Below are 18,800 nucleotides of genomic sequence, written 5' to 3' on the forward strand. Positions count from 1 at the left end.
AAGATGGCGTTAAGTCCCTATCTTACTTAAACAGCCTATAGTGGAGATATCTTCGATCAAGTATACCTGCTACCTATAAAGTTGTGAGCTAGATATGCATATATAACTGCAGTGCAGGAAAACAGATGACATAATAAACAAAGAACAAAGAAATAATGCAGTCTACTGATTGAGGCGCAGAGGACTAAAGAGTGTAAGAAACACACACTAACGGTGGTCAGGGGGTCAGTGTCCTGCTCTCAGCTCTTTTTCTGCTGACAGTGGATGACCCAGTATAATCTAGTCCACAATAACTCTAACTCTATCCCCCTCAGGGTCAGGTCAGCAGTGTAGAAGAAAAGGAAACACAGCTACAAATAAATACGACAACTGAGGAGGCATTTTCTGCATCAACTGAATAATGGAATGATCTGCTGACTACCCTCAAACCTATTCATTCTTTATTGGGTGACTTACCTGTAAACTTATACATGAATTCCTCCTGATGGTATTTTTAAAAACATTAAAAGTGAATGCAACATGGAATGGCTAAAGCAATTTATATAAGATATGTCCACGACCTTGAGCTGAGCAGGTGTTGAGAATGAAGACATGTTTTCACATTAAGTTAAGAATTATGTTTACTTCAACATCACTTTGAACGGTACCCACTTTTAGAAAGACACCTCATTCATCGATTCAGCTTATCCTCACAAAGGTTGCCGGGGATGCTTGAGCCTATCCCGGCTGGTTATGTGCAGGAGGCGGGGTATACACCCGAAATTGGTTGCAAGCCAGTCACAGGGCATAATGATAAAAACAAACATTCACGCGCACATACTCATGCCTGGAGCGTTCAATCAGCCTACCGTGCATGTTTTTGGGATATGGGAGAAAACTGGAGAACTGATAAAAATGAGAACACGCAGACTCCACATAGGGTGGCCAAGCCCGGGTTTGAAACCTTGATCTCAGAGTTATGACGCAGACAAGCTAACCACTCTCCCACCGTGCAGCTAGATATATAATTTGCATACAGAATAAAACAAATGAATAACAGAAAAAACAAAAACAACTCTCAAAATGGCTCATTTACCCAACACTTCCACTAAATCACCCTTAAACGGGCTGTTGCGAAATGTGCTGAAATGCATGAATCTATTCTGCCCGGTGGTGAGAGGCATACCATCTCAAAAGTGGAAAAAAGGAAAGTAAAAAGGGCACCGTATGCTCATTTCTTTCTATTGGGAGCAGCATCAACAACATTTCAGTTAGAGGACAACTGATGACTGTTGGTTTTATTACTGATATTGGCCTTGAAGCGCATCAGAAGAATAATCTTTTCATCCAATCAGATATGAGGAATATAATACATACTATTGGTTGACATGCTGGTTATTTCTTTGACGCTGTAAATCATTGCCATTTTCTCTTTACAGATGAAGGTCAAAAATGATCAGTGTGCCAGACCAAATACTAGTACTGACAATAAATAAATAAAATAAAATACTAGCAGAATGGGTATAAAAACCTCATCTAAGAAACAATTCGACATTTGACATGAAATGATAACAATGACTTTCTCTCTTCTCCTTAATAAGCATTCTTTCTATTTCTTAAGCCGATATCATTCTCTTTGCGCCCTCACAAAATTTTTCTTTAGAGGTGGACCTTTGATTGCTCCTTTAATTAGCCATGTTAGCTCAGTGGATTTACTAGGGAACTTGTGCAGATAATTATGCATCTTTCCTTTTCTCTCCATTTATACATTCATCCCCCCCATCTTGCTTTCGCTGGGCATCCCTATCTGTCCGTCTCACTCACTCTCCCATGATTTAATGATTAATTATGGATGTGAGTTTGCGAATAAAAGCTTTTTCACTAATCAAAATGAAATGTCCCTCATTCTTGTAATTACAGTGTGAACAGTCTCTGTTGCCAAGGCAAGGAGGCCCTCACTATGATATGCAGTCCATCAAGGCAGATGAAGAGCAGCAAAACTTGAAAAATAACCAGCAACAAACAAAATTCAAAACAAAAGTGGATTGAGTTGTAAGAAAACGATTAAACAAACTACTGTGTACAATATAAAGGAGAGCAATGTTTATACACTCAATTTGTCACTAATTTTGTTAATCGCAGCTGTTGTATAATGACAATAAAGACTTTTGATTTGATTGATTTGTGACTGGAACACTTTAGGTTCCCCAAATCTATAGTATATACTAGGGGTCGGGAACAAGTTAGAAAGAAAGAGCAAAAATTTTAAACTGTGAGAGTCAAAGAGCCACACCACGTGGATATGATTGGCGGTCCCTTACATCAGAAGCAACATAAAAATCCAATTTGCCAAATGTTTTTTAAATATAATTTGTTTTTAATGGACCCTGATGAATTTGAGTGAGCTTTAAGAGAGAATAAAAATAAGAGAAACATTAAATGAGTATATGCAAGATATGATAAGTAGCAAAGCATTCATTTTGGCTGGGATCCGCGTGTTCGCCACTCGTGGTATATACACTCCATCAAAAGCAAAAGAACAATGAAGCCAATTTATTTATTTTTCCTGTAGACCAACAAGGTCACGTTTTTTCCTTGTTTAGTATGTTTTGTTACGTATCATTCTTGGTTGTTCTCTTGCTATTGGCTTTGGTTTTGTGTATTTTGGGTTTGTTCCTCAGTGTTTCATATCGTAGACATGAACAAAGACAAAGACAAATCAAAATAAAAGATAGACAAGATTAACATTTGACACCTATTTACAGCCAGCTAAATATGGACTTAATACGTAACTTACGAAATAGGATCTTTGTTTGAACCCATCCAGTTTTCATGTGAACAGAGGCATTTGATGTCACATGGCATAGATGTGTTTTTTCTTCTTCTCAGTTGCCTCTATTAGATATAGATTTTTCAAACAATGAATACCTTTCAATGTCCACACAGTTTGGTTACTTTCAAAAAAAGCAAATGAAAACAGAAAGCTTTCAATAGCTGAATACCAACCAAACAAAAAATTGTTAGGGTGGGAGAAGATTAAAAATCAACCTGAACCATTGTACAAGTATTGGGTTTAGCCAACACTACACATACTTTGAATGTACCGAGTAAGGGACAAACAAATAAACAAACAAAAAAATCACTCGCACTAGCTATTGAAAAGCGGCAAGAGGCAAACAGATGGAGGCAAGTCACAAAACAACAATTGGTTGCCATAACCAACTTCCATCATTGAGCATCTGTCAAAGTGCATGAAAATATGACAAAAGATTATTTTCTGAATACACAGTGACCAAATGTAAAATGATATGAAAAGATGCAAATGACTAATTATCAAGAACAAAAAGAAAGGCCTGGTTGGAGACATCTGTCAAAAAAAAATACAATTTCAATAAATTAAGAAAATGTCCCAGAGGTGGTGTGCCAGTGCATCTCCGACCTTATTTAATGATTACACGCTGATAAATAACAATTAAAATCTTTGTCACTTTGATACAGTATAATATGTCAGAGTTTGCTCATCTAACTACGTAGGGCATGGGTAGCCAAGTCCGGTCCTCGAGACCCCCTATCCAGTCTGTTTTCCATGTCTCCCTCCACCAACACACCTGAATCGTTGATTTAGTATTATTTTCATCTTTTGACGTCACACTCAACTAATTAAGAGTGTAGGGCAAAGATAAAAGAACTCATAATTTTGGACGTGAATATACCATGTGTTATTCTTGACTATTGTTCTGAGACATTTTCTAACTATGGATCTTTGAGTTTGGCCTTTGACCCACCTTGCCATATTCACTAGGTACTTTACTAAGGCATATTCGAAATAGTTAGTGATGGCCCTTCTGTATAGGACCAAGGCACTTGTGAGAGGAAAGGCAAGCACGGTGGGAGGTAGCTCCTCTAATCTCCATCTCCAGGCTGACAGGCTTGAAAAGGCCTTAATGAATGGATCTTTTCATCTGCACGAGTGCGTGTATGTGACAGTATAAATATTTAGCAATATTGGAGTCAGCCTGTGATTTTACACAGATGGAGTGATTGATGCCTCAGCCCCTTGACGCATGCCAATGAACATGCTAGAGATGTTATATAAACCACAGCGTATCGCTCCCTCCAACACCATCCAGCTCAGTTTCTCTCCTTGTTTCACACTGCCTCCTCTGCACTCCGCCTCCTTCCCCACTTGTTTTCTCACTGTTGATCCACCCTCTGTAGCGCTGCCAATTTGCTTCATTGTTGAATTTCTATCATACAGTGCTGTGTGGCTATGATTAACTGACAAAGTAGGTGTGCGCATCTGTGTGCCCAGTCAACCAGATAGTTGGGATTTTGTATGTAACAAATACAGTATGTTCAAAATTAAACAGGCTATACACTGCCATTTTGACTTGAATATGTGCCTCAAAGACGAATATTCTAGATTCTTCCTACTATTACATTCCCAAATCGTAATGTAGGGTCATTGGAGACTATGTATTGTCCGGTTGTGAATGTAAGTATAAATTGTGTTGCGACAGTTAGTGGGACAAGTGCTAGAACATTATTGAAGGAGTAAATCATTCATACCTTGCCTTAGGGTGCCCATACACTACATGATAATATTTAACGATTCTCCCGAGAATGGGGAGCGGAAGGTGCACCTGTGTCGGGAGTGAAAGTCGGGCATGATTTTCTAGTTTTCATTTCTAGTATGACTGTTCAAAGAGCCGATCTAAAATCTGCCAAATTGTTGGCAGAATGGTGGGGAGCGCTTGAGGCCGCCTTTATAATAATGCTAGTGGAGAAACTGCATGCTGGAAAAAATAAGTATGCCATGCAATCGTCTGTAAAACAGTTCTTGTAAAATTAAAATAGTATTTCCTTGTGTGGTGCCCAGTGTTTCACACGCGTGTCATAAGAGTGATTTAATGGCGTATTTGATTGGTTTAGAGATCGTGAGACACTGGGCATTGCCGAGTAAAGCTTCAAGAAACCTCTCAATATTACTGTGGGTAATTGTTGAATTTCTCGTTTAACATGATTAGCATGGTCATTTTGCTCCCAGGTTAAATAATTATTATATTATTTACTATCATGTATGAGCTTGACTCAATCTGGATAAAATTTTGTAGAGTGCAAAAGCCACGTGTGCATGTTTTCATTATCTGGAAAACATAATCTGAGATAATTATCCTGCAGTGTGTCATAATACCAGATTTCAATGCCAAGATTATATAGTATTGTAAGGCTTGACATAATGTGTGCAAAGGATAATGTTTCTAAATCCATTCAAAGGTCAGCGTTTCTCAGTAAACTTTCTTACAAATGGTCAAAATTATCTTGCTTTCCTATGTTTTCCTCGCATAAGATATTAGCACCGAACACTGGGTCACATAAATCCATTCAAAATGTCAACACTCACACACATTCAGGAACTGATTAATGCACTATTCAGTTAAACAAGTAAAGTTACCTTCTTCTTAGCCAGAAACCAGACCACTTTAATAGTGACTATACTCACTTGTGGGTCACTACTTGCAATTGAGTCAATCAGAGACTCAGTGAGAAAGAGTCCAACATAAATATGGGCTTTGTGTGATACTAATGTAAGGGAAACAATTACATACAAACAACTAATCATATATTATGTTTTGTGAATTTTAATGCATAAATAGATGAGGATTCAAATTACAAAGTTGAAGAGTTGTAGGTTAGGGTAGGTTTGGAGAGGAAATAGTAACAGTTTAGGTACTAAACAAAATAATAAACAAAACTAACAGGTCAGTCGAGGGAAAATAATGGAACCGTCCAAGGAGCACTTGGCAGTAGTTAGGAAACTATTTTTACCTACTCTGATTTAATTCTTCTTCTCAGACAAGTACATAAATTAGTACGAAAGAGGATTAGGTGGCCAATATTTTGACTTCAGAATATTATATTTTGTCAGTAGTGTGAATCCTGACTTTATTCTCAGAATTCTAACTTTGTTTTAAGATTTCTGACTTTAAAATCAGAAAAAAATTCTGACAAGGGATAAAACTTTTGTGTCAATGATAAATAACTGGTGTAGTCTATTCAAGCAGGCTTATGGAAAAAAGATGGCTACAATGTGGAATCAGTACTCTAAATGCAATGTCATGACAAATAACACGTCACAATCCGATTTCAACCAATAGGAAATTTCAAAACAACCTAAAAAACCTACATGTTTTGGTTGATGGAATATCCAACAACATTTTCAGGAACACACAAAATACACATTATTTTCTGCGCACTTTAAAGTTTATATTCCAGCACTGAGTTGAATTAGCAATAAATAAATTACGACTAAAACATTTTTTTAAATGTAATGTTGTCCAGTGTCAATATGTCAATACTATACATAACCTCTTTTGTTTTTTATCCAATTTATTGGATCACTCTCTCTATTATTTTATACAATTCTGACTTCGTGCAAGCTTGCATCTAACTGTTACATATAATGACAACCCTCCAAATGTCCCATGTTAATGTGGATCATAAAATGTACAAAAAAACTATAAAGCATTTATATCTAGCCATTTGCAGCAATTTAATATCTGCTATGGCAGAAGAGTGGCAGCTGGGGCTGACTAGCAGTGATCAGCAGACTTTAGCCCCAATAAACCACTTGACTGACATGGTGATTTGTGACTGACTGACTTGATAAGTGGCTGGGTCCTCCATTTGATCGGTTTGTGTGTGCATGCAATGTGTCAGTGTGTGTGCTTTTACCCATCACTAGTGAGCAATGAAGCATTTGAAATAATTTAATTTGAATAAGCCATACTTTAACCTAATGATATAAAACAACACTTAAACTGAGTATTAATTACTGTGTTAAATGCATAGAAAAACACCTACATATATACGTACAAAAAGAACCTGTTTTTGGGAGGCTGTTTACTACAGGCCCTGGTGGCAGGAAATACCATGGCATGTTGAGGAATGAAGGAGTCACAAATCACACTCCATCAAATGTTGTGCGATTGTGAAATGTGTATTAACACAGACAGCTGTATCCTGGTTTTCTTTCATCAGTCCCGCACATTAACTGATACAAATAGTTCACATTTGTCTCAACACTAAAATCTTCTGTCTATGTTTAAACATGCAGCGTGTAATCTAGCCCTTTAACCCCTGATGCATTCATTAGTGTAAATGAGATGAAGCAAATCACTAACATGGTAGCTCCTTAAGTGACCTGATAAATGTGTGTGCATGCAAGACAGGTCAGAGACAGTGGAGAGACAGTAAATGACAATGTCACGTGAGGCCGCTACTGTATGAAATCTCAGATCTAATCAATAGCAGTGAGGAGGACGCCAGGCGCCAGCCAGAGGGTCACCACTCATCACTCAGGTCAACAATGTACACACTCACATGTGCACATACACAAATTCATGAGGAGGGCAATGTGTAGGGCATGCTGGTAGACAATAATATAAGCAAGAAGAGAATGAGTCAGAGGGTAAAGCACATAGCAATAGTAATGGGTGCTGGATCAATAGGAGAGATTGAAGGACCTATGTGATATCAGAACCATGGATGACCAAAATACAGCTCAGCAGGTTGAGGAGACCGGCCTTGTGGTTTAAACAGCTTCCCACCCCATGAACAAGGCATCGTCGCCACAAAAAAGATGAGAGAATGACCCTTTTTGAAACAGTCCAATTAACAGTTTCAAGAATATTTCATGTTTAAGATGCAATAACAAACTATAATGGGACAACAGTATGGAAAGTATGTACATATGTGAGCATGAGTTGTGTGTCATGTCCCACATGGGTGTGCTTTGTGTGCCATTGCTCACTATAAGACAAATGAACCACGCATTGTGGCATTTAGCCCTTCTCTCTAATGACACAGAGTTGGGGAGGACACACAGCCACGGTTATTGAATTATTGAAGGTGCACAGTGAGGTATAAATCTGCCATGGCTAAGCCATAGTTTTAGCACACACAATGGTAACACAAACTCATACAAGGAGGCCACTGACAAGGCGGGTGTGACTGCAGGCGTTGACTTGCTGACCTTGATGGTTGTTAAAACAAGCTCTCTGCCAGTTTTTCTGCAAATGTTTACATTTTGAGTGGCAACATATCAACAAAAGAAAGCTGCATGCTCTGTCTGCCGGTAAAACTCTATGCTTGTCAAAACTGACAAGGGATAAGACAGTTGGCAAATTATCACTCATTTATCATTCACTAGGGCAGGAGGCAGGACTTAACTTGTTTGCCAACCAAATACAGTACACATTACCAACAAATTGTAATCAAATTCCAGGCATGTTATGACTACATTTTACTATTATTAAACTAAAAGAGAAGACAAGCTGCATATGCTGCAAAAACATTTACATTATACGTAACGGGTCTTATAAGTGCCTCACTGTTGGTAGTGGTTGGGATGCCCCAGTTACCACTCAAAGGAAAAGGCAACTCGTTCCACAAATTACTTGCCTGAGTTGTGAGTTCTTATTGAAAATGCATGTCTACCTCTACTGTTTATTGTAAATTGCTGCTAGGGGGCAACATGGGAAAACTTTTGAGTTATCTCCGGGATAAATACTGCAAAATCTTTGGGAAAAAAGGCTTCCCTCCTGTCTTATGACTTTGTTACCCTTACACGATTCTATATTTTAAACTTTGCTGTAATCTACATTAAAACAAGCCTAAAATAAATACCAAGCATTTTTGGAGGTGATTTTTCCCCTGAAGAGCTGATTTTTTTAAGAGTTGCGAATATTTACGTCATTAGATGGGGCCTTTAAATAAATCACAGTTTTATTTAATCTTGAGTGCATACATTTTCATTGCATCAAACTAAGTGTAGTTGTTTAATATATACATTTTTGTAACATTCACAATACAGACAAATCTGCTGTCAAAATGACAACATAATATATGGAAGGAGAAATATCGCATCAAACAAGCTGTACTGTCAGACTACACTAATGTGTAACAATGTAACTGGGAGGAATGATTAACTTAGGCTAACAAAAAGATTCTTGTGAAGTACAGTGCTCATACAGATCAAAATAGAACTGCCATAAACAGTGTTCCCTCTAAGCTGCGCGCGTGCGCAATTGCGCACTACTCTCGTCCTCGCTGCGCAGCAGCAATCATATGGCGCGCAGTAAAAAAAAAAAAAACATCGGATTTTTTTTTTTTTTTTTTTTTTTTTTTTTTTTTTTTTTTTTTTTTTTACCCCTTTCCCCATGATGGCGCCGTTTAAGCGGCAGCAAGTGGCAGTAGCTCTGTCCACTTATGTTTTTCGTGTTTTACAGCATGTTTTACATGAAAAATGGACAGGTCGCCGAATGGACGTTCCGCCGAACGTTCATTCGGCGACCTGCCCGTCTGTCAAACGTCCGTCGGCGAAACGTCTTTAGGCGAATCATCCGAGTACCGATGATGTCGCTCACACTGGTACTCAGTGCGCTCAGGGAGGTTGACTTTCTGCTCAGACCAACGAAAAATTAGAGGGAATATTGGCCATAAATACAGCAAGGGTATTTGGGTAAGTGTTGTATATGTACCTGTAGTAAAACTCATACATACATCACACACCAACTACTGATTTCTATCTGTTAAATAAAGAGGGAGAATATATTGCAAAATGCAAGAAGTCCTTGCAATATCACATCGTTATTCCCTATTTCTTTGTTTGAGCATATATTTTGACTGCATATAATTGCATTTGTCCTTTCATTAAGATTTCTGTATCTCTGGACAGATCAAGGTGTCATTTCTAATTTCAGCAGCTTGTCTTATTGCACATTGTGAACAAAGGGTCTGATAAAAAAAAGTTGCAGAAATTGTACACATTCTTAATTTGTATACATATTTGTGCACACACATGTAGTATGTTTGAAGAAAGAAAACTGTACTGTAGCCGAGAGGAGAGGGTTTCTCTTATTAACACCATCAGTTTGCATCATTACTGGGGTGCCAGCAGGCAACATAACAGCGGCATGGCTACAATGGTCCATGCAATCTTATTTGAAAACAAAGACACACGTACCAGCATCTGCACACACATAAACATACAGCAAGTAGACAGCGACACACTCAAAAGCCCCCACTTTTGAAATCTCCAAAAGGGTATGCGGCTAGTCTGTATCTATCTGTTATCCAGCAGGTTACCAGTAGATGTCTGACCATGTTTTCACTGGGCGGGAAAGACTCTATATATCCTCCTGACAACAAGGCTGTGGTGCGCACCAGAGGGTGGAATAAACTCAAGTCAGAACATGCGAGGGTCCCAAAGTCAAACAGCCCCAAAGAAACAAACGTGCTACAGTGACAAAACATTTGGAGTATCGATCTGTTATCCTTCTACGTATGGGACATTTTAGAAGATATGGAGATTGGCATATCTTTACATATCTTTTCAATACAATGCTTTAGGAGTTCCTGTCATGTTAGACTTTGATGGGATTTATTCAAAAGAAAACTGGTAAAAGGAAAAAAAACCCCTTTTTGGATATGAGCTCATCTTGTATTTATAAAGGTACAACTACAAACTCAACCAAATCTTGCTTTGTAGAATGTGTAGAGACCTCCACAAACATAATTTTATTCTACTACTTATCTTGTTCATAGTCACAGTGTAGCAGATTTTTATCCCAACTCACTTTGGGCAGAAATTTAATTTACCTAAGTTGTTTGACTGCCAATCTATAATCTATATGTATGTTAACTTGTTTGGAATTATTCGCCAGCAGGCATGATAGTCAGCCTTTGCCAACTATTAAGAACACTATCAGTGAAGCACTTAATATAAAAGATCATCGCAATGTGTCCTAAGTGTCTTCCCATATTGGATAATCAAAATTTAGTAGGAAAACAAAAAATAACAGGATGGATCAAATCATCAAACCCAGGAATTATTAATCTTGTTGGAGATAACGGGCCCCGCAAAGCTTCAAACGCGCATTCAACAAAACCCAGTAGATAGTCACGACATTTTCCCTGGTGCTGCGTGCCGACGATGATGCTCAGGTAGTTTGGCCGAAGTGTGACAACACACATTCCATGTTTGTGATCATCATAAAATCACAATTAACATGGATGCCTGAACACTATACTGAATTTAGTTTTAAACAACCTCAGTAAAATCAAATCAATGGAACTCAGAATAACCGTTAGCAGAGTACTACCAAATAGACTCATTTGTTTGTTCATCTTCCATACCGCGCATAGACTTCAGAAGAAAGGAGGCTACACCCTAGACTGGTGGCCAGTCAGCCTTGGGCTACACAGAGGGAATAACGACCAACCACACTCACTGTCATACCACCACTATCGTGAATCGTGCCTGCACCTTCCTGCACCGAAGTAGGGCGAGTAAACCTCTACACCAGGGGTGGCGAACCATGTAAGCATGCCATTTATCCAACATGCTGCAGGAAGCGGGTATTTCAGTTTAGGCCAGCACTCTGAAATTACTACGCCCAACACTCTTCTATTGAATGCACTATCTGATGTCACATCAACCAAGTTACCGAGTTGAATATTTTTTGACTACAGGCGAAGAAATAAGGTTGTGTGAGTAAATGGTTTTTTACTTGCTGCACACTGCTAAAGGCAATGCGAAAAGGCCTTTAAGGATGGATATATTCATGCAAGCACATGCAGCAACACACACAGGCACAATGTATGTGTCTAGACCTTTGTCATCTCCTGAGACTGACTCCACACAGCCCCGGGGTTTAATCGAACGCAGATAACACCAAACATCAAACCAAATCTTTGTTATCAGTAAAAAATAAATAAATAAATAGAAAAGATTCATTAAAATAACACTAATGCATGAACGTTTGAATCGAGCACAAAAAAATCATTAAACAACATTTGCACATTGGCAGATGGATATTTTGAGCAGTGAAGTTACTGCTGATGAAATATAGTGTGTTATTTTGGAACGTAACTGGAGAATGGTAATGAAAGCTCTATTGTATGAATGGCGACCCGCCTCATTCTAAGGCGCCTTTATGGCACCACCCGTGACACCAAAGATGAGTCAAAGCCATCAGACACTCAATATAGGGCTACTCTACCAACTGCTATAGATTATGTAGCCAGTAAATGTTCATGTAAGATACACATTGATCTGGCATTGACAAACCAGTTCATATTAGCCATGGTTTGCTCTCTACAGCATGAAGGACAATGCGATCCACTACAAAGGATTGAGATAAATTTAAACCGACAACAATGCAAATGTGATTTAAGTCATCCTGCTCAAACCATTCAGGAGTAGGTTAAATACATATTCAGACACAGCATAATGAAATATTAAGGCAAAATACAAATAAAAAAATGATGACTACAATTTAGTGAGTGCATGAAAACGGCAATGCAATATAAATTGGTAAAGGGATAAATGGTACGAATGTATTTGCCTGCATACACTCAAAAAGCATAATCAAATGTTACTGGTTAGTTAATGGTTATAATTGTGCATGCAAAATTAACATGTTAAAGTCACAGCTATTAATAGTGAAAGGCCCTCCAAAAGTGTTTGACCTAACAGAGCGTTTCTTATTATTTCGTTTCTCACTACTATGTCTCCTAAACTAATAAAAAAGCCGCACAAATCCCCCTGAAACTCTCCATATGAACTGTCACATTAATAACACTGCACTCATATTCAAATTTTCTGTCGAAAAGCTAAAGAAAGATTGAATGCCCTGCCGTCGCAGAGCCAAAGATTGAAGACGTGTCTCATTGACATTGTTAAAAGTTTATGAAAATATATGAATTCTCAAACGTGTTGGGCCACTGTGTAGCTCCGCTCTCAACACTTCTGTTAGAGACCGTGGCTTTTAATCAAAATGATTGAATACCACAAGTTTGGATTCAGGGATTTTAATAGAGGACGGATAAAGTGTCACGGTCCAGAACTAGAAAACCCACATGGGATCACGCATGCATATATAAAAACATTTTTACACTTTTCTTGTTTTCAGGACGTTAGCTACCAATGACAAATACATGTTATTTCCTCAGAAGAAAGTTTGAGTAGATGATATTTAGGGTGACTCTATTGGCTAAGGTTAATTCCTCAGATTTGATTCAATTATGTTTTGAGCTAGTATTATGTTTAATTACACATTAATCATCCACATTGTCACATGAGTTGTAAGTTTGATGTAAAGAAAACACAGTAGGTTATTTGATTAAAAAAAACAATAATTAAAAAAAGAAACTTGTTGTCATTGGTCAGACTGTATCAAGGATTTAGGTCATGGATCTGATTATTTTTTTGGATGACAAAAAATATATGAATACAAAACAATGTTTTACTTAAAATATAAATAGACATAAAAAGAACTGGTTCAATGTGGACAAAAAACTCACAAGTATATAAAACAAATGACGATTATTTTAACCTTAAATGCTCCCTATAAACGTTTTGATTCGAATATTAATCATCAGCCAAAATTTGTACACAATAAAGTGCATTATAAAATTGCCAGACAAATAAAACAGGCTATTCCTTTGACCTGGGGAGTTAAGTTCAGGATTCACTTTAAATATCTGGTGCCATCCAGCGTTGTGAATAGGTATAATGTCTAGACCCCGAATGTAAGACGATCCCCATTTTTTCAGTCTTGCTTCAATGCAACAAACACTGTCTTATATTCTTACATCTTATATTATTTTGTATATTTCTGACTGTTACCTGTGCTTGTTCACTGGGTGAAATGAAGGCAGTGCAGAACAATTACACATACAGCTATTGGATAATTTATGTGTCTTCTCATATTGCTGACAAGTAGGTGGTATTTTTTTCTCTCACTCCAGAAGGCTACCCAAAAAAAGAGGCTTTTTCACCAACAAGATGTATCACTCTCTACTTTAACATCCAAAACTGTTGCGTAGGGGGACAGGCTGTGAGGTGAGAACAAGTACAGAAAACACACTTATGGAAGATGTTTGGGTACACAATGTATGGGCTGCTTGAGGAGTGCTGTGGGAGGTAACTCCTACCCATTTACCTAAATGTGGCATAGTTTAGTTGCAAACGCGATCTGCAGCCAAGGCAACACCATTGGGGAATTGAAAGAAAATAAAGATCTGTAATGCAGTTATATCAAACCATGTATAGAAATACGACCAAGATATACACAGTAGATATGAGACAAACTAGATGAAGATGTTTGCAGAGTCAATCCTGATGTCAAAGGCCAATCTTTCTTATAAGATCCCAAGAATAAAGAGTGGGACAATACCACACAAATTACCATAAAACATCATTTGACACACCAAAACCAAGTTTTAATTAAATGTCCTCGACCTAGTACATGTTATTGTGAGTTGGAAGGCCATCTACAACTAAATGTAAAACCCTCATCATCCTCAGAGTCTGGCTTTTCAAAGAAGCTCAAGAGTCACACCTATCACTCTCTCCCCTCTCTTCTGCACTCCCCCCTCTTCACTTCCACCAATCATCCACCTTCTTGATTCCCCTTTTCATTATCTCTACAGCGAGTGTGGGGGGCTAGAGGAAGAGTGGAGTGGTCTGAAGAGGTTTTCAAATCCACTGAAGCCTGTCACATTACAAAAACATGTCGCTTTAAACTAAATGTGAAATATCAGTAATTGAAGCCATAAATCCACTTTTGTGTTTCCCCTCACCTACGCCTCACCCCCTTTCCATTCTTTCTCTAAGCTTTCTAGCTTTCTCCTTTTTTATACGAGTGCTTTTTGATGAGCGGTAAATTGGAAATTATTTTGTGTTGTACTGCTGCGTTAAAACGTCCTCCCATTACCATGTGTCAGTCAGCACTGACAGTGGAATTACTCATCTGTCAATCTGGCTATCAATGGGGGCTGTTTGTGGAAGAAGGTGGGGCATGAAAGAGGGGTATAAAAGGAGACAGAATGATCAATAACGATAGGGTGACAGTGGAGGGGCTGGTAGAGAGGAAACGTGGGCGGGTATGGGTCTGTGTGGGGGAGTGTTTAGTCATGTATATTCCTTCTGTTTGTCTGCCTGATTGAATATATTGAAGTTCTTGTGCCATTTATTGTCACTGTGCCGGAGTGTTCTTTATTAAGGGCATATGTTTGTTCAAATACTGGTGCCACAGAGTGGCCATCAAAAAATACCCTTGGTTCCGGAAAGGAGAATAAAAGAGGAGAAATATAGAGAAACAAGAATGAAATGCCTTTCTATGTCTTTATATTAGAGGTAGAGGTGCCTGGCCTAAATCCACTTTACTTGTTGCGTGTGTGTCAGCCCCTCAGAAGAAACTGCTTTGCTTTTGTTTGTTGCATTTTTAATATATGAGGATATAAATGCAGTTTCTGAATATAATACAATGAAACCACACATTTCAGTCATACAATAGTAAAGCCTAAATGAATAGCATTTTACCCCACTATAATATGCTTAAGATGGATTTTTCTTTAGAAACTTTTATCATGACATTGCACTATTTTCACAAGATCCTGATTCTACTATGATGTCAAAACCAATGGGAGGTTGGGGAAATGTAATATTTCTTAACAAATTAAAATAAATAACATTTGGTACTATTTACACTTAACTTACACTATAACTTTCTATACAATATTGTATTGCATTCTCAATTTAAAAAAAAAACCTTCACCTTCACCTGCATCTTCAAGCATAGTTTATGATCATGTTCAAGTGACACTGTTCCAACAATTTATTTATTTATTTTCTACCCTGTGTTTGTAATGACTGCTGGGGTTGCGAGGTTTTGCATTAAATTTGGAGCGAGACATAGAAAGGCATAGGGGAGTGAGAACTACTCTATTGCTCAATGCTAAATTAATTGCACCAATTATTCACAGAAAGAGTTGTCGAGTGGCGGCCTTTGGGGGGCAAGGCCCTGACCGCTCTCCCTCATTTTTAATTGGGTGTCCTGTTGAATAATTGATTGGAGCAAATGTGAAATGGATGGGAAGGTCCAAGTGTCTTTCATCACAACTGGCGGGCTGCTCTGACAGTCGGCCACAAACAAACTCTGCTGCTGTGCGTAATAAACAAAACACACACACTTACTCTTGCAAATTTAGACTGCCCCCTGCAGTGAAGTTAGAATACTAGATAGGACAGTGTAGGAGCTACACCCAATGACCTCAGAAAAAAAAACATACACACAAAATAAAAATTAAACTAACACTGTTGAGGAGTAAAATATCCACGCAAGTAAGCAAAGTATATATTTACCCCCTTGAGAATACTGTCAAAATTGAAGCATATCTGAGCTAATCAGTTGACAATTTTAATAGTTCCAAAGTTTCAATCAAGGCACTTATTTTCAATTAATACCAGCTTAAAAAACTACAATTCCATATGAATTCAAATATATAAATATATATATATATATATATATATATATATATATATATATAAATAAATAAATATATATATATATATAAATATATATATATATATATATATATAAATAAATAAATATATATATAAATATATAAATATATATATATATATATATATATATATATATATATATATAAATAAATAAAATCAGGGGTTGAGAGCCATACCACACCTGCTAAAACAGACAGACACACACAAAAACACACTGTTGAAACCATATTATTCACCATAATAGTTTTTTCCCCTTACAAAACAACAATGAGTTCAATTTATTATTTGTTTGTAATGGGCCCTGATGAATTTGAGTGTTTTAAGAGAGAATAAAAATAAGAGAAACACGAAACGAGGCACAGAGCACAGTATATACAAAATATGATAACAATCAGAGAGCCGCATTCATTTTGGCCGGGAGCCGCATGTTGGACACCTCTGTATATGATTAATACATTATAGTTTTTCAATGGTAAAATTTAAGATGATCTAGATCAGGGATGTCCAAACTCATATAAAGGGCGGCAGTGGGGGTAGGTTTTTGTTTCAATTGATCCAGCAATGAGTTTAACCAATGAGGTTTCTTTTGAAACATGCAACACCTCATTGGACTGTACTAATTAAACTTTCATCAAAATGTGTCTACATTGTTTTATATATTATTAGTGTGTTCTTAAATGCATCACACATGTTCATGCACAGACACTTTGGTAATCAAAGACAAATAACTCCTGATGCTTACACAACAAAGCAGATGTAAGATTCATGACTTCTTGCCCATGACTGTTGTCTTTGCCACAAGCTAGTAAAGAAACAATTAGTGCAGCGCTAGCTCCACTGTCTGTTCTAATCGATAGTCCCTGATGGTCTTCTAAGCTTATTGACTGAGAACCGTTCCTCTCTCTGACCCCCATCTGTAGCAGCCGACAATAGTTTAAGTCCAGCTTTCTAGATCATGAGAGAGGGTTACAAGGTTAACCAAGACACAATCCATACTAAAAGAAAAAAAAAAACATTTTTCAAGATCTGCCTCAATGCTAAAATGCAGTGCATCAACTCAATTGTGAATACAATACATTCTGTGACAAAGAGTACATTAGTGTCGATTGCAATGTCCCAATGTCTTTAAAAACATTCAAGTAAAGCCCCACCACAGCTTGAAATATTCAAAGTTGTACCTTTCTTAAAATGACAGCGCTAAACCCATCCGCACACCGAAAGACACAACCAACTGTTCAATCATATTTACATAGTGACACACAACCATCACAGTGTCACCAAATAAGAACTGAAAGAACTGAGAGAAGTTCATGCTTAAGCACCACTACGCCACTAGTGATATACAAGCAATCCCAAGCTATCAAATTACTTTCTAAATAACTATTCAATTTTGGCGCATAGACAAAAGCAAATCAGGGAGCATAGTATCGACCCTAAAGCAGTGCAATCTGACATTGTGGGGAAAATTTGGCTCTGTGCTTCTATTCAACAAAAGGAAGCAAAACAATATACCCTAGCCCAACAATCTACGTCATTCCACAAAGGGCCGCAGTGGATGCAGGATTTCATTCCAACATAACAAGATGACAACTTTTCACCGATCTGTCTAATCAGTGGATTTACAGTCAAGTGAAACCTGATTGGTTAAACTGTTTGTGGTGTATTGGATGGAAGTTAAAAAACAACAACAACAAAAAAGGATTCACAACCTCCCTTGAGGACCAGTATGGAAAACCCCTGATCTACATCCTCGTCCCAGTATGTACTGCATACACCAAAACATAGCAGCCACTGTGTAGGGTTTTACATTGTCGCCCCCCTCCCCCCAAAAAAAAAAAAAAAAAAAAAAAAATATATATATATATATATATATATATATATATATACACACACACATATATATCCTTAGAATTATCAACACGATAAATGAATAGATGAGATGAGTGGTGGCGTCTATAGATCTTTTTCTGTGACAGATGGTATTTTTAAAATGCATACTTGTATTCTATGCTATGCTAACTCAATATATTTGTATTATAAAGAATCTCCCTTTATTTTTACATCTAATAAGTATTTAAGATTAATTGCAAATGCTTACATGCACTAATTTAGTATTTTGAGTGTCAAATGCTTATATGCGCTGCAATACACAAAACATTTTCTCGCAGTCACCTCACTTAACAGCAAACTTAGTGTCATTGAGGCAATATGCTGATGTTAGTTGTCAGTGTTTGTGTATTGACAAGAATGCTGCTCCTTTCCCGCATGAAAGAACATCTGGGCCTGTTTTACTCACCACTACCTCACCGGACTAGCTTCTCCTCTGCGCTGCCTTATGAGATGTAGGAGGGCAGCAAACAAGTAAGAGAGAAAAAGGCTGAGACAGCGAGGACGAGAGCAGCTGTAAAGATGAAGTGGGGAGCAGTGGTGAACAGGTGTCACTCCC

At 37.6% G+C, this 18,800-nt stretch overlaps 1 protein-coding gene and 1 long non-coding RNA gene across 2 annotated transcripts in view; one reads left to right on the top strand and one right to left on the bottom strand.

Moving 5' to 3' along the window:
- LOC144072733 (uncharacterized) overlaps positions 1–2,160 on the top strand; it is a 46,009-nt gene extending 43,849 nt beyond the window's left edge. The window contains exon 12 of the long non-coding RNA XR_013299914.1: positions 1,900–2,160. This is a non-coding gene — a long non-coding RNA (uncharacterized LOC144072733). The remainder of the gene's footprint in view (positions 1–1,899) is intronic.
- znf407 (zinc finger protein 407) overlaps positions 1–18,800 on the bottom strand; it is a 123,344-nt gene that overhangs the window by 7,576 nt on the left and 96,968 nt on the right. The gene's annotated exons all lie outside the window — the stretch shown is intronic.

Source organism: Stigmatopora argus, chromosome 4 (genome assembly GCF_051989625.1).
Source record: "Stigmatopora argus isolate UIUO_Sarg chromosome 4, RoL_Sarg_1.0, whole genome shotgun sequence".
NCBI lineage: Eukaryota > Metazoa > Chordata > Actinopteri > Syngnathiformes > Syngnathidae > Stigmatopora > Stigmatopora argus.